This window comes from Dipodomys merriami, unplaced genomic scaffold (genome assembly GCF_024711535.1).
Source record: "Dipodomys merriami isolate MVZ:Mamm:240054 unplaced genomic scaffold, mDipMer1.0.p SCAF_708, whole genome shotgun sequence".
Taxonomy (NCBI): Eukaryota; Metazoa; Chordata; class Mammalia; order Rodentia; family Heteromyidae; genus Dipodomys; species Dipodomys merriami.
The window spans coordinates 154,838-168,552 of NW_027206300.1; the positions used below are offsets into that span (position 1 = coordinate 154,838).

The 13,715-nt window shown below is 37.0% G+C and overlaps 1 pseudogene; it reads left to right on the forward strand.

Annotated features, from left to right (window-relative positions):
* The first annotated feature begins 11,749 nt into the window (after window positions 1-11,749).
* Window positions 11,750-13,075, forward strand: LOC138817929 (tripartite motif-containing protein 43 pseudogene; annotated as a pseudogene).
* Window positions 13,076-13,715: the final 640 nt, after the last annotated feature.

Genomic DNA, 13,715 nt, shown 5'->3' on the forward strand with positions numbered 1-13,715 from the left:
TGGACCTCTTCCTAGCAAATATTGACATGCCAAAACTAAACCAAGATGAGTTAAACTATCTTAACAGGCCCATATCAAGCATTGAAATAGAAACAGCAATAAGAGACCTGCCAGCTAAGAAAAGTCCAGGACCAGATGGTTTTACAGCGCAATTTTACAAGGCCTTCAAAGCAGAACTTACACCAATACTCCTCCAACTCTTCAATGAAATTGAAAAAGAAAGCTCACTACCGAAACCATTCTATGAAGCCATCATAACCCTCATCCCAAAACCAGGCAGGGACTCATCAAAAAAGAGAACTATAGACCCATTTCTTTGATGAACATGGATGCAAAACTTCTCAACAAAATTTTGGCCAATCGACTTCAACAATTCATCCAAAAAATCATACACCACGATCAAACAGGATTCATTTCAGGGATGCAAAGCTGGTTCAATATACGCAAATCAATTAATATTTTTCATCACATCAACAGGAGCAAGAACAAGAAGCACATGGTTATCTCAATACACGCAGAAAAAGCATTTGACAAGATCCAACACCCCTTTATGATGAAGGTTTTGGAAAAATTAGGAATCCATGCAACATTCCTCAATACAATAAAGGCTGTATATGACAAACCTACAGCCAGCATTATACTCAATGGTGAAAAACTAAAGCCATTTCCTCTTAACTCAGGAACAAGACAAGGATGCCCACTCTCTCCACTTCTCTTCAATCTAGTATTAGAATGCCTAGTTACAGCAATAAGACAAGATGCAGACATAAAGGGGATCCAAATAGGGAAAGAAGAAATAAAACTCTCCCTCTTTGCAGATGACATGATCTTGTATTTAAAGAATCCCATAGACTCCACTCCCAAATAACTCAAGCTGATTCAAAACTTTGGCAAAGTAGCAGGTTATAAAATTAACCCCCCAAAATCAATGGCTTTTCTGTATGCCAACAATGAGAAAAGTGTGGCTGAAATTAGGAAGGCAACTCCATTTGTAATAGCCCCACAAAAAATAAAATACATAGGAATTAACTTAACTAAAGAAGTGAAGGACCTCTATGATGAAAACTTTAAAATCTTGAAAAAGGAAATCAACACAGAACTTAAAAAATGGCAAAACCTCCCATGCTCCTGGATTGGCAAGATTAACATCGTTAAAATGGCAATACTTCCCAAGGCTATCTACAAATTCAACGCAATACCAATCAAAATTCCACCCTCATTCTTCAAGGAAATAGAAGAGGCAATCCAAAAATTCATTTGGAACAATAAAAGACCCCGAATAGCAAAATCACTTCTCAATGGAAAGAACACTGCTGGAGGAATATCAATACCAAATTTCAAACTGTACTATAAAGCCATAGTAATAAAAACAGCTTGGTATAGGCATAAGAACAGAGCTCAGGACCAGTGGAATAGAATTGAAAACCCAGAAATGAACCTACAGACCTATAGCCATCTAATCTTCGATAAGGAAGCTAAAACAATAGAATGGAAGAAAGACAGCCTCTTCAGTAAATGGTGCTGGCAAAATTGGTTAACTACATGCAGAAAACTAAAGCTAGATCCTTATATATCACCCTGCACCAGAATCAACAACAAATGGATCAAAGACCTTGAACTCAAAGCAGACACTCTGAAAACATTGCAGGATGGAATAGGAGAAACCCTAGGTCTCCTTGGCTCTGGCCGAAATTTTCTGAATAGAGACCTGGAAACACAACAAATCAAAGAAAGGTTGGACAAATGGGATTGCATAAGGTTGCAGAGCTTCTGCAGGGCAAATGACATAGCTAGCAAGATCAATAGAAAGCCCACCGATTGGGAGAAGATCTTTACTAGCCATACAACGGACAAGGGTCTCATATCTAAAATATACTTGGAACTCAAAAAATTAAACCACCCAACAACAAATCCTCAAAGAAACAACTGCCCAATAAATAAGTGGGCGAAAGACTTAAAGAGAAGCTTCTCTGAAGAAGAAAGAAGGATGGCCATTAGACACATGAAGAAATGTTCAACATCCCTAGCCATAAAAGAAATGCAAATCAAAACAACATTGAGATATCACCTCACTCCAGTTAGAACAGCAAAAATCAAGAACTCTAACAACAACAGATGCTGGAGGGGCTGTGGACAGAAAGGAACCTTACTTCATTGTTGGTGGGAATGTAAACTTGTTCAACCACTTTGGAAAGCAGTATGGAGGTTCCTCAAAAGACTTCACATAGATCTCACCTATGATCCAGCAATCACACTTTTGGGCATTTACCCAAATGTATACAAACAAGACCACACTAAAGCTACCAGCACAACTATGTTTATTGCAGCATTATTTACCATAGCTAAGATATGGAACCAACCCAGAAGCCCCTCAGTCGATGAATGGATCAAGAAAATGTGGTATATATACACAATGGAATTCTATGCCTCCATCAGAAAGAATGACATTTCCCCATTTGTTAGGAAATGGAAAGGCTTGGAAAAAATTATATTAAGTGAAGTAAGCCAGGCCCAAAGAAACATAGGTCCCATGGTTTCCTTTATTTGCAATATCTAGTATAGGTATGAGTCAAGCGGAAAAGATCAGATAATGTGATGTTAGGAAAACGAACCCTTAAATATGTATTTTCATGTTTTCGTTTCTTTCATGAATGTGTTTCTAACGCATTTATAAGATTATTTCTTTGTTGCTTTGTATGTCCCTCCCCCACAGTATAACCCCCGCTTTCACTTTATTTGATGTCAGTATAACATGTGGAGGAGATGGGGACAAACAAGTCGTTTAAGGATTCAGGTGGACCTGTTGTAACAAGGAAAATTACAAAATGTCATGTCAAAGCAAGCTTTACAATGTCGGTGTGGGGGGGGGAGGGGGGTATGATTGGGTGGGGGGGAGGGGGGTATGATTGGGTGGGGGGGAGGGGGGAGGCTGGGAAGGGAGGTGAAGGGTAAACAAAGGAGGAGGCTGCAATGCTTGGCAAGAAATGTATGCTTTATCCTGCCAATGTAATTTTAACCCCTCTGTACAGTATGTTCTCAAATAAAATAAAATAAAATTAAAAAATAAATAAATAAATAAATAATGACACACTGCTTGATTTCAAAGTGATGGGCTCTTCACATAACACCATTTTTCTACAGAGGGCTAGCTTTGGATACCTTGGTCTTTCATGTTTTTAAATGCATGATGAATTATGCAAAACTAGTATTAACGTAAATCAATACACACCAAAGAGAAGAATGCACTATAAATATCAAAGAGCCACAAGTACTTGTATACCTGTGAAAACACAACACATACATGCTCAAGGATAATATTTATCTAGATTTATCTATTCCTATGAAAGTGGATGTTCCAATCAAGGATATGCTTAGTTTGATTAAAATGATTGTTTTTATTATAGTTTTTAACTTTGCAATGACTTGTTTCAAAACTTTCAAAATTTGAATATTTAAGAGCTGTAATATTTGCATAAACTTATTAATGATTTTGAATGTGGGCATTTCATTAGTATAACCAAAATGTCATTTTATGATTTTAAGTTGTATATATTATTATTTAGCTTCTTCCCAGGAAATGTAAAGGAAACATTTTATAGTATCAATGATGTTTTTTGCACACTATATAAACTACAGAGAAATTCAATGTCACTGCATTATTGGTTTTAAGCCATGTTTAGGAGTTGCAATGATTACTACCTCTTATGAAACATAAATTTTATGAAATTCCACTATTATGACATTTTCTTCCAACTTTTTCTTCATTTGTTGAGGAGAAATAATAATAACATATGTCTACCTGTCAGATTTAGGAAAATTAATTAAGGCATTAACTGTATCAAGGTATTAATGTCTCCTAGCAGGTAGCAAGTGCCTAGAATTCCTGTTTTTTTTTTATAAAATGGATACTGTTTTAATTTGTAAATTTAAAAAGTATGTTAAATGCTTCTCACATTAAATAATATTTTCAACATAAATGGAAGAGCAGAAAGCAGTGTGTGTGTGTGTGTGTGTGTGTGTGTGTGTGTGTGTGTGTGTGTGTGTGTGTGTTGATCATGGGTCTTGAAATAACATCCTGGTATGTTGTCCTTGAGTTATCTATCTATTTATTTATTTATTGTTTATTTATTTATTCTTTCTCAAGTCTAATGTTCTGTCATGAGCAATTACTCCACTTTACACGTTTTGATGGTTAATTTGGAGGTAAGAGTCTCATAGATGGTTTTTTTGCCTGTTGGCTTTAAATCACAATCTTCTGATCTCAGCACACTTCATTATTATGATTATGTTGTGAGCCACTGACACCTGGTGATCAATACATTTATAGTCAATATATATTTGCTGCTATATCATGGAAAAAGGACACATTAAATTTCAGGAAGGTTAAGAAGAGCTAGTGAATAGATGTTTTTATGTTTGCTTTATATTGAGTACAATTGATAGATTTTTTTTAAAGTTTTTATTGTTATAAGGGATGTATACGGGGGGGGGGGGGTTTACAATTACATAAGTCAGGTAAAGAGTTCATTTTTTTGACAATGTCACTTCTTCCCTTACTCTTTTTTTAAAGAATATTTTTATTTTACTTATTTTATTGTGAAAAAACTGTACAGACGCATTACAATTACATGAGCAAGGTAATGAGTACATTTCTTATCAAGCATTGTTGCGTCATAGAATATATTTTCAGGGTAAATTCAAACTGTTTTCTTTAGAATTTCATCTATTCACGTGGGCATTTGTGAAAAACTTTATATAGTATATTTCTCTGTATTTCAACCTGTTGAATTGTTATCTGATGTTTATTTATTTTCTATGTTGCTAAGAAATTTCAAATTTAGAAAAAGAACTTGTAACATCCCCATTGACTTTGAAATGTTTAACTTTAAAGATCAATATGCTGATTGCTCAGATTCAATTGTCTAATGATGGCACAAGTCAAAACATATTATATCCAGGTGAGCCCCCAGAGTGAGAGTGTGAGGCTCAGAGTTTAATCCCAGAAATGCAGAAAGCAAAGCAAAGCAAAAATAAAACAGCTCATTTTACCTCTAATGTGTATAGAATTGTTATGTGTCAATCAAAAACACTTTAAAAAGAAAAGATAATATGAAAAGCAAAAATATCTAATTTTTATTTTGTTAAAAGCCTTTATCTAGAAATCTATCCTTAATTCAGAAATATTTTCTTTGTGATGTTGTCAGAATCTTAGGCATTTAAAGCCATGATAGAACAGTATTATTGTTGAAAGGTCATAGTGGGGAACAAAGATACAAGTGAAGGCCAAGACTGCGAATGAGAAGGATAGACTCTTTTGACAAGGTATAATCTTAAATACCTGGTTCTTCTCATAGAACTTCTAATTATGATATGACAGTAATATTTCTACTAATGTGAAAATCACACCAACTAGTCTTGTTCTCAGATGAGAAACCAAAAAATGATAATACTCAATATAGTGAAAATTAATAATTTTTGGCAGGAAATTTCTGCCAAAGCTGGCCTCAGTCCTCAGTTCTCCAGATCTTAGCCTCAAGTGTGGTTAGATATTTCAGGTGTGAAACACTGAAAACTAGCTTAAAATTATTAATGCTGTTAATTCAGGCTTACTTTAACGAGGAGTGGGTACTTGATATCATACCTGTCATAAATTTCAAATTTAGCTGTTCCTTTTTCAATATTTTTCCTATGGTACTGCATAAGCTTAGAGAGGTCCCTTTTTCTTCCTTAGGTGTGAGCACTTTCCTCACTTCCCTTTGCTGAAATGTCTCTTCCATCATTTGATTTCAGAAAAAAAGAAATTTATGCCATAATTGCAACTAGAACTATTTATCCCAGTCAAGAGTTTTAAGTGAATCAATCAAGAATATTTGTTAGATTCATGCTTAGTTTGATTTGTACAAGTATATTTGACTACCTACCCTTTTAGTCTATGCTGTGTAAATATATTGCTAGTTGATTGGAAAATAGATGTTGAAATGCTATGAGTGTAGACAGAGAAAACAAGAAGATAAGGGAGGAAGTTGCACTGTGGCTCAAGCGGTAGAGCACTAGCCTTTAGCTGAAGCGCTGAGGGAAAATACCTAGGCCCAGAGTTCAAGACCCACGATGGACAAAAAAAAAAAAAAAAACAAGGAAAGAAAAGAAGATTAGGGAAGGAGACATCCAATATTTCAACACTTTAACCCAGGAAATTAGGGTTCCTGTAGTTTATGGAAGGTTTTAAATATGTAATAATTACCCATGGAGTGGACTAAGGAATGGTGTACTTGGTAAGCACCAGCAAAAATCGACTGAAGAGTAATCTTTGTTTTCATTAGACCGAGACAGCACAGGATGAGCAATTTCCATCTGTAATGTACTGCTTAGGGTAGAACTCAGAATGAAATCAGATTTAAATGAGATAAGATTTTGTAAAGCAATTACACCAAAGAAAGCAAGAGCAAATCTGGGTGCTGGTGGCTTACACCTTCTATCCTAGCTATTCAGGAAGCTGAGATCTGAGGATCAGTGATTAGCTTGAAACCATTATCCAGACCATAATCTTCAAATTTCAGGGTCATAAGAGCCCAGCTGTAGGGAATTTTTTTTAAATTCAGATGTAATGTCCAAGAGTTGAGGTTCATTCAGCAGCTTGTGCTACAACAGCTTGCTATTCAAGCACCTACCTGAGTTTACAGGCTTGGGCAATGATGGCTGCAGGACTGAGGCAAATGACAACTTGGAGATCATTTTTGCATGAAGACCTGGATGCGTCCAGCTGGGAAATGGGGCACTTGTTCTCTAACTTACTTTGTTGCATGAGGACTAGGTGGCATTCTCTCAGGCCTAATTATAATGGGTGATAGAGGGGAGGAGCCAAACATACCAGAGGCTTCTGGGAGGTTGCCGAAATTCTAGAGACATTTAACAGTCCATTCATTACCAGGAAAGGGGCTCAGGTGTAGGTTTCCACAAAGTGTAAATGCTTTACAAAGGAAGTTGGAGAGTGATGGCATGGTTTTATATTACTATATTATGGTAATAATAGAAAATGTTAGATGTCACAGTTTAATAATAGTGTATTTTAATTTCATAACATTACATTTTTTAAAATTTGTATGCAATATTTTGATATTACTGTATTGTATACAATTGATATTGTATAAATTATCAATCATTTCATGTTGCATGTCACTAGCATCACTTGGGTTTTTGAAAATGTAAAGAATGCTGAGCTGGGCAATAGTAAATTTTCTTTTTTGTATGTTAAAAAGTTACAACGGCGATAGTGAGATGAAAAAATAATAAAAATCACTGAAAATAAGAAAACATTAATGCTGAAATCCTGGAACAAAGCAAAGATGTCAGATGACCAATTGGAAGTCTAACACAATTGGAGTACAGACACATGGATTACAAAAATGTAATCCAAAAATAAGAATATAGAATTATGAAATATCTATAGATATGCATATCTTAATAATTTTCCAGTGAAACCACCTGAAGTGATATATGTTGAATATTATTTTTCAACTAAAAAAATAAAATTCATACTAATATGTTACTTAGTCTTTGTAAAGTGGATTAGATTCTTCAGGTGTAATGATATACCTTTGACTCAGGTAATAAATTGAAAATTCAGAAATAGGCATTCAGTATTTAAATAAAAAAGTAATTACACAAATTGATCTAAATGCCAAATGTATCATATGTCTTAGATTTTCTGTGTATTAACTCAAAATCACATTCCTTATGAAGCAGAATAAATAGCTGAACTAACATTAATGTCTCTAAAGTATTTTCCTAATTTAAAAAATTCTTCCAAGAAAAAGGTTAGTATAAAAATCACCTTTGAGCATACTCTACAACTGTGGTGTGAAAAATTAAACAAAAGTAATGAATTATATGTAGCTCCATATTCATAGCTTTTATGAAATTTTTAATGAATTACTTTAAAATGTCCTTCATTTTTGAAATCAGTTCAGAATTCTTGCATAAATTAAAATTGGGGAACTACATTACCAATAGAAAATGAATACAGTATTTTTATTTGAAATTAGAAGTGCAATGAGAATAAAAAGATTGAAATGGCTCAAGTGGTGAAGCACCAGACAAGCGGGAGGCATGACAATTTCCAAATAAAAAACTTGGATGATCATCTAATAACTCCACAATGCAAGCTCAGCTAATTTTCAAAACCACAAGATACAAAGTCACCTATATTCTGGTGAAAAAGTAATTAATGCATAGTACAAAAGATACAAAAAGATACAAAAGATAAAAAAAGGTAAGGAAAAAAATGTTTTCCAATCCTGTACAAATTTAACTTGCACCTAACCAAAATACACAGCACTTGTCACTCTCTAAGGAAATTGTAAGAGGCATTTCCTTGAAAGAGGAAGTTAAAGCTGTGGTTACCAGGATGGAAATTCCAACCCCAAATGATATGTAAATCACCTTCCCTAAATGAGAACTCAGGTACACACCCATTTCTAGGCCCACCACCCTGAATCAAAGGACCTTTTCTTCCTCCTTTTGTGAAAGGGAACATTCTTTACACTTTTTTTTACCACCTCCCCATTGCTGACACATTATATAGAGAAGTCTTTTGGCCAGGGTGTGGTGTTTCTTTATCTGGACCATGGCAGTGTGAGTTTTTGGAATGTGGTTAAAAGTTCCCTTCTCTGGAGATATCCCATTGGCTATTTTCAATTTCCTGTCAGACACTTTTTCTCCAATGATAAACCATTATTAGTGAAGATTCTATACGTTGGGAACTCTATAGCAGAGAACCTTTCTCAAATGAAGCAAACCACTAATACTGTACTAATTTGAATTTCTTTGCACAGTAATCCCATTTTGTTATGAAATATGGATGTAACATATAATAAAATATAAAATTTAAAAATAATGAAGATAAGATAAAGTAGCAACAATCCAACAAGAGAGCAAAAAACTATTTAAAAATTGCTATAAAAATAAACCCATGCAAAAATGAGTCCCCAGTGACTGCTTTTCACCATGAAAAAAGGTGGATCTCAGAGTAACAGCAAAAAACAAAACAAAACAAAACAAAAACCATTTACTTCAGTGGGCATTGTTGTTTTCCCAGTAATCCTTGCTACTCAGCAGGCTGAGCAGGATGGCAGTTCATAGCCAGTTCATATAGGAAAGCCCAAAAGACTCATCTTCAAATAACCACCAAAGTGGAGTTGTGGACCAAGTAGTAGGAGAAAATAAAAAGCAAAGCAAACAACAACAACAACAAAAAAACCCTCACTAATAGTGCTCATGCCCTAAGTTCAAGCCCCATGGACATCCTAGAACAAAAAAGCAGTACTAGTTTCGGTGACTCAAAGTTCTAAAGCAGGCTTTTGATGACTAGATCCTGTTATCCAGCCTGGGAAGAAAAAACAGAAACACCTGTATACTAGACCATTGGGGTATTTAAACTTTCTATTAGAGTGGATTCTTTAAGTTTCAGTACTCATTCCTAAAAATAAAATAAACTGGAATACTTAGAGAAATAGCTGGTAATATTGGAGAAGAAAGAAAGTGCAAGGTTGAACACTAAAGATAAAGCAATGGCTTTAGAAAAAATAAGTCCTAATTTTTTAGGGTAAAAATGAAGAGAACATTAACTCAGGCTAAGAGATTAATAATAACAATAGCAAAGCTCAATTTACACATTAGGCATACTGAAAGGTTAACAATAGCCAACAATTGTAACAATACAACAGTTTGCTGTCCAGTTGTGATGGATCTTTGTTGTTGTCTGTCGTTCACTCTATGTACCCAATTATTGTGCCTTCATCCCCGTTGATATTATCATATGAAGATAAAAAACAATGCTTAGCCAGCTCCAGTGGTGCATTCCCTGTAATACTAGCTACTCAGGAAACAGATCTGAGGATCTCGGTTCAAACCCGGCCCAGGCAGGAAAGTCGTAGACACTCATCTCCAATAAACCACTAGAAAACTGGAATTGGTGCTGTGGCTCAAGTGGTAGAGGACTCACCTTGAGCTGAAAAGCTGAATAAAAGCACCACACCCTGAGTTCCGCAGCACTAATGAAAAAAATTTCAAAAAAAAAAAAAAAAGTACAAAGATTGTTTGAGAGTCAATGCCTGAGAGTCAATGATGCAAACATAGTGTTAGGCTACTATTTCCCTGCTGGCAATTCAGATAGGGGATTATGCTTTCAAAGCTAATGGATCAACACCAAGAAAGGTACAAGATTGATTATAGTAACAAAACCAAAAATGGGAAAGGTTATGCCAGGGACAACCTATAACCCTAAAGAGAATATTCTGACAGGATAATACTTATAGTGAATTGAATATTAATAATGTGCTCTTGAAATCCAATTTATATACATATGTATATATATATATACATATATATATGTGTGTGTGTATGATTATGTCTATGATAATTTTTAGATCATTCTCAAAAACGGCATTGAGTTATTAAATTACATATCAGAATACCACATCATTTTATAATAAAAAGGCATAAATGATATTTAAAATAAAGATAAGAGAAATAGAGTGGAAGAAGAGCTCAGGGACAGATCTTCTACTCTGAGTTCAAGTCCAGCACTGACAGACAAACAACAAGAACAACAACATCGGAAGGATAAATTAGTATGGAAAATGGACTTGGGAGGAAGTGAACTCGGAGCCTAGGATGTTTGTTGATTCACAGTCAGGTGATAATCGACAGTCAGGTGATTGATGGTCTGATTAAGGCAGGTGATGGGAAAGCTGGGAGGGGCTGGTCTGTGGGCAGACTTAACCCTGATCACAACTCAAGCAAGAGGTAATTCTTGTCATCTCAGCTTTGTGCAACGTGTGAATCAGAAGATCTCAGTCCAGGAGAGCCTAAGCATAAACACAATTTTCTATTCCAAAAGTAAAAGCAAACACAGAAGAGGACATGGCTTAAGCGGTAAAGTACCAGTCCACCATCAGGCCTGACAAATTCCAAATTAATGAAGACCCACAAGATACAATGGATGATTCCACGAATGTGTGCTAGAGTCCAGTGGAAAAGTAATAAACTCATAGTACCAATATAAAGCATACACAGAAGTAAAAAACAAAACAAAACAAAATAAAACAAACACAATAAACTTTTCCAACCCTGGACAAACCTAAGTTGCACCTAATCCAAATAACCTAACCAAATTGCATGTCCTGGAAAGAGGAAGTAAAAGGTGGGGTTGGCAGGAGGTAAATTCCAACTCCTATTGATATGTAAATCAGCTTCCCTAAACAACCAATCAGAGACACTTTCTTTCATGGGCCCACCCTCTTTCAGTATAAATAGAGTGGAAGACTGAGACTCAGGCATTGCTGAAGATCCCTGAGCAGGAGGAGGCCATTTGGAGCTTGGATACTCCAGGTGAGGATAAGAGTGGGAGAATCTACTCCTCTTTTAATTCTTCTCTCCTTGGTTTGGTGTTGTTGTTGGTGGTGGTGTTTTGTCGGTTGTGGGGATTGAACCCAGTGGTAGGGCAGTGTTGCTGGGCCTGTTTGTGCTCAAGACTGGGCACTATCCCTGGGTCACTTTGTGGTCAAGGCTAGTGCTTTACCACTTGAGTCATAGCCCACTTGTGATTTTGGAGTGGTAAATAGGAGATAAGAGTCTGTGTCAGGGGGACTTTGGTGCCCAGGTCAGCTTCAAAGCTTGATCTCATATCCGTCTCTTGGGTAGCTAGGTTTTTAGGGGTGAGTCACCAGCACCTCATTAGATTCTAGGAATGATGGACCCTGACATTGCCCAGGCCTTCCAGAAGGAACTGAGCTGTGCCATCTGTGTGAATACTTTCATAGAGCCAGTCACCCTAGAGTGCGGGCACAGTTTTTGTCGACCTTGTCTCTGCCTGTGCTGGGAAGAGACTCCAGCCAGGTGCCCTGGATGCAAGGGACCCTGCCAGCAGACAAACCTGAAAACCAACGTGGTTCTGAGGAGCCTGGTGGCCATTGCCAGAAGAGCCAGCCTCAGGCGGTTCCTGAGCTCTGAGGAATACATGTGTGGGACACACAGAGAGACCAAGCAGATGTTCTGTGAGATAGACAGGGCCCTGCTTTGTAGGAGCTGTTCCATGTCTCAGGAGCACAGGGCTCACAAACACCATCCCATAGAAAGGGCTGCTGAAGAGCAGAGGGAGTTGATTTCAAAGCAGATGCATGCTGTATGGGAAAAGAATCAAGAAAACCAGCACAATTTACAGGAGAAGAGGAGACTCATCAACCAATGGATTTGTTATGTGAATCTATACTGAGACATGACTAAGGATGTTTTTAGAATGCTGCAGCTTGGTGTCCAGGAGGAGGAAAGACACCATTCCCAGCTACTGATCAATGAAGGAAGAGCCATGTTACAGCAACTCAGAGAAAGGGAAACCCAAATGCTTCAGAAGAAGCATCAGCTCAGGAATATGTTTCAGGAGCTGATCGAAACATACCAGAAGCCAGATGTGGAACTGCTTCAGGATGTAGAGTTGATCCTAGAAAGCTGTGAGTCAGTGTTGGTCTTCATGCCACTTCCTCTGAGGCCACAGCTCAGTGCCCCTCCCATGCCTGGAATGAGAGAGAAGCTCAGTCAGTTCCGGATGGAGATTGCCTTCAATGAAGTTGTGGGGAATCAAGATCCTGGGAGCAGTGTTAGACACGACCATCAATATGCAGTTTTGAATTCTGAAGACTCCCTTCAATTCACTGCTTTTGGATGCCAAGTCCTCAGCTCTGGGAAACATTACTGGGAGGTTAGTGTGGATGAGTCTTCAACCTGGGCCTTGGGAGTTGTTAGGGATTCTGTCATAAGGAGCAACCTCAGTGAATCTCAGGATGTTTTCCTCCTTTTGTTTGTGAAAGAGAACACACTTTACACCCTTTTTACCACCTTCCCATTGCTGTCTCAATATGTAGAGAAGCCTCTGGGCCGGGTTGGTGTGTTTCTTGATCTTGATGATGGCAGTGTGAGTTTTTGGAATGTGGCTAAGAGTTCCCTTATCTGGAGATATGCCAATGGCTCTATCCAATTTCCTGTCAGGCCCCTTTTTTCCAGTGGTATCCCGGTGTCCTAAGTGAAGCAACTCTCTATGTGTTGGGAACTCTACGGCAGAGAACCTTTCTCAAATGAAGCAAACCACTAATACTGTACTAATTTAAATTTCTTGGTGCCGTAATCCCATTTTTTTCATGAAATAAGGTGGTAACAATAAAATGTAAAAACCAGTATTAAATGAAGATAAGATAAAGTAGCAACAATGCAACAAGAGAGCAAATAAATATTTTAAAATTGTTAAAAAAATAAACCCATGCAAAACTGAATCCCCAGTGATGGCTTTTCACCCTGAAAGCAGTTGGAGTCCAGAATAACAACAACAACAAAAAAACATTGAATGCAGTGGGCACTGTTGTTTTACCAGTAATCCTTGCTACTCAGCAGGCTGAGTTCTGAGGATAATGCATAGTCAGGACGAACAGAAAAATCCAAGTGACTCTTATCTCCAATTAACCACCAAAGTGGAGTTGTGGTCACGTGGTAGATAAAAACAATTCCCAAGAGAACAGTGCTCATGCCCTATGTTCAAGCCTCAGGAACAGCTAGTACAAAAAAACATTACTAGTTTCAGTGACACAAAGTTCTAGAGCAGCCTTTCTATTACTAGGTCCTGTTATCCATCCTGGGAGGAAAAAAACAAACACCTCTCTCCTAGAGCA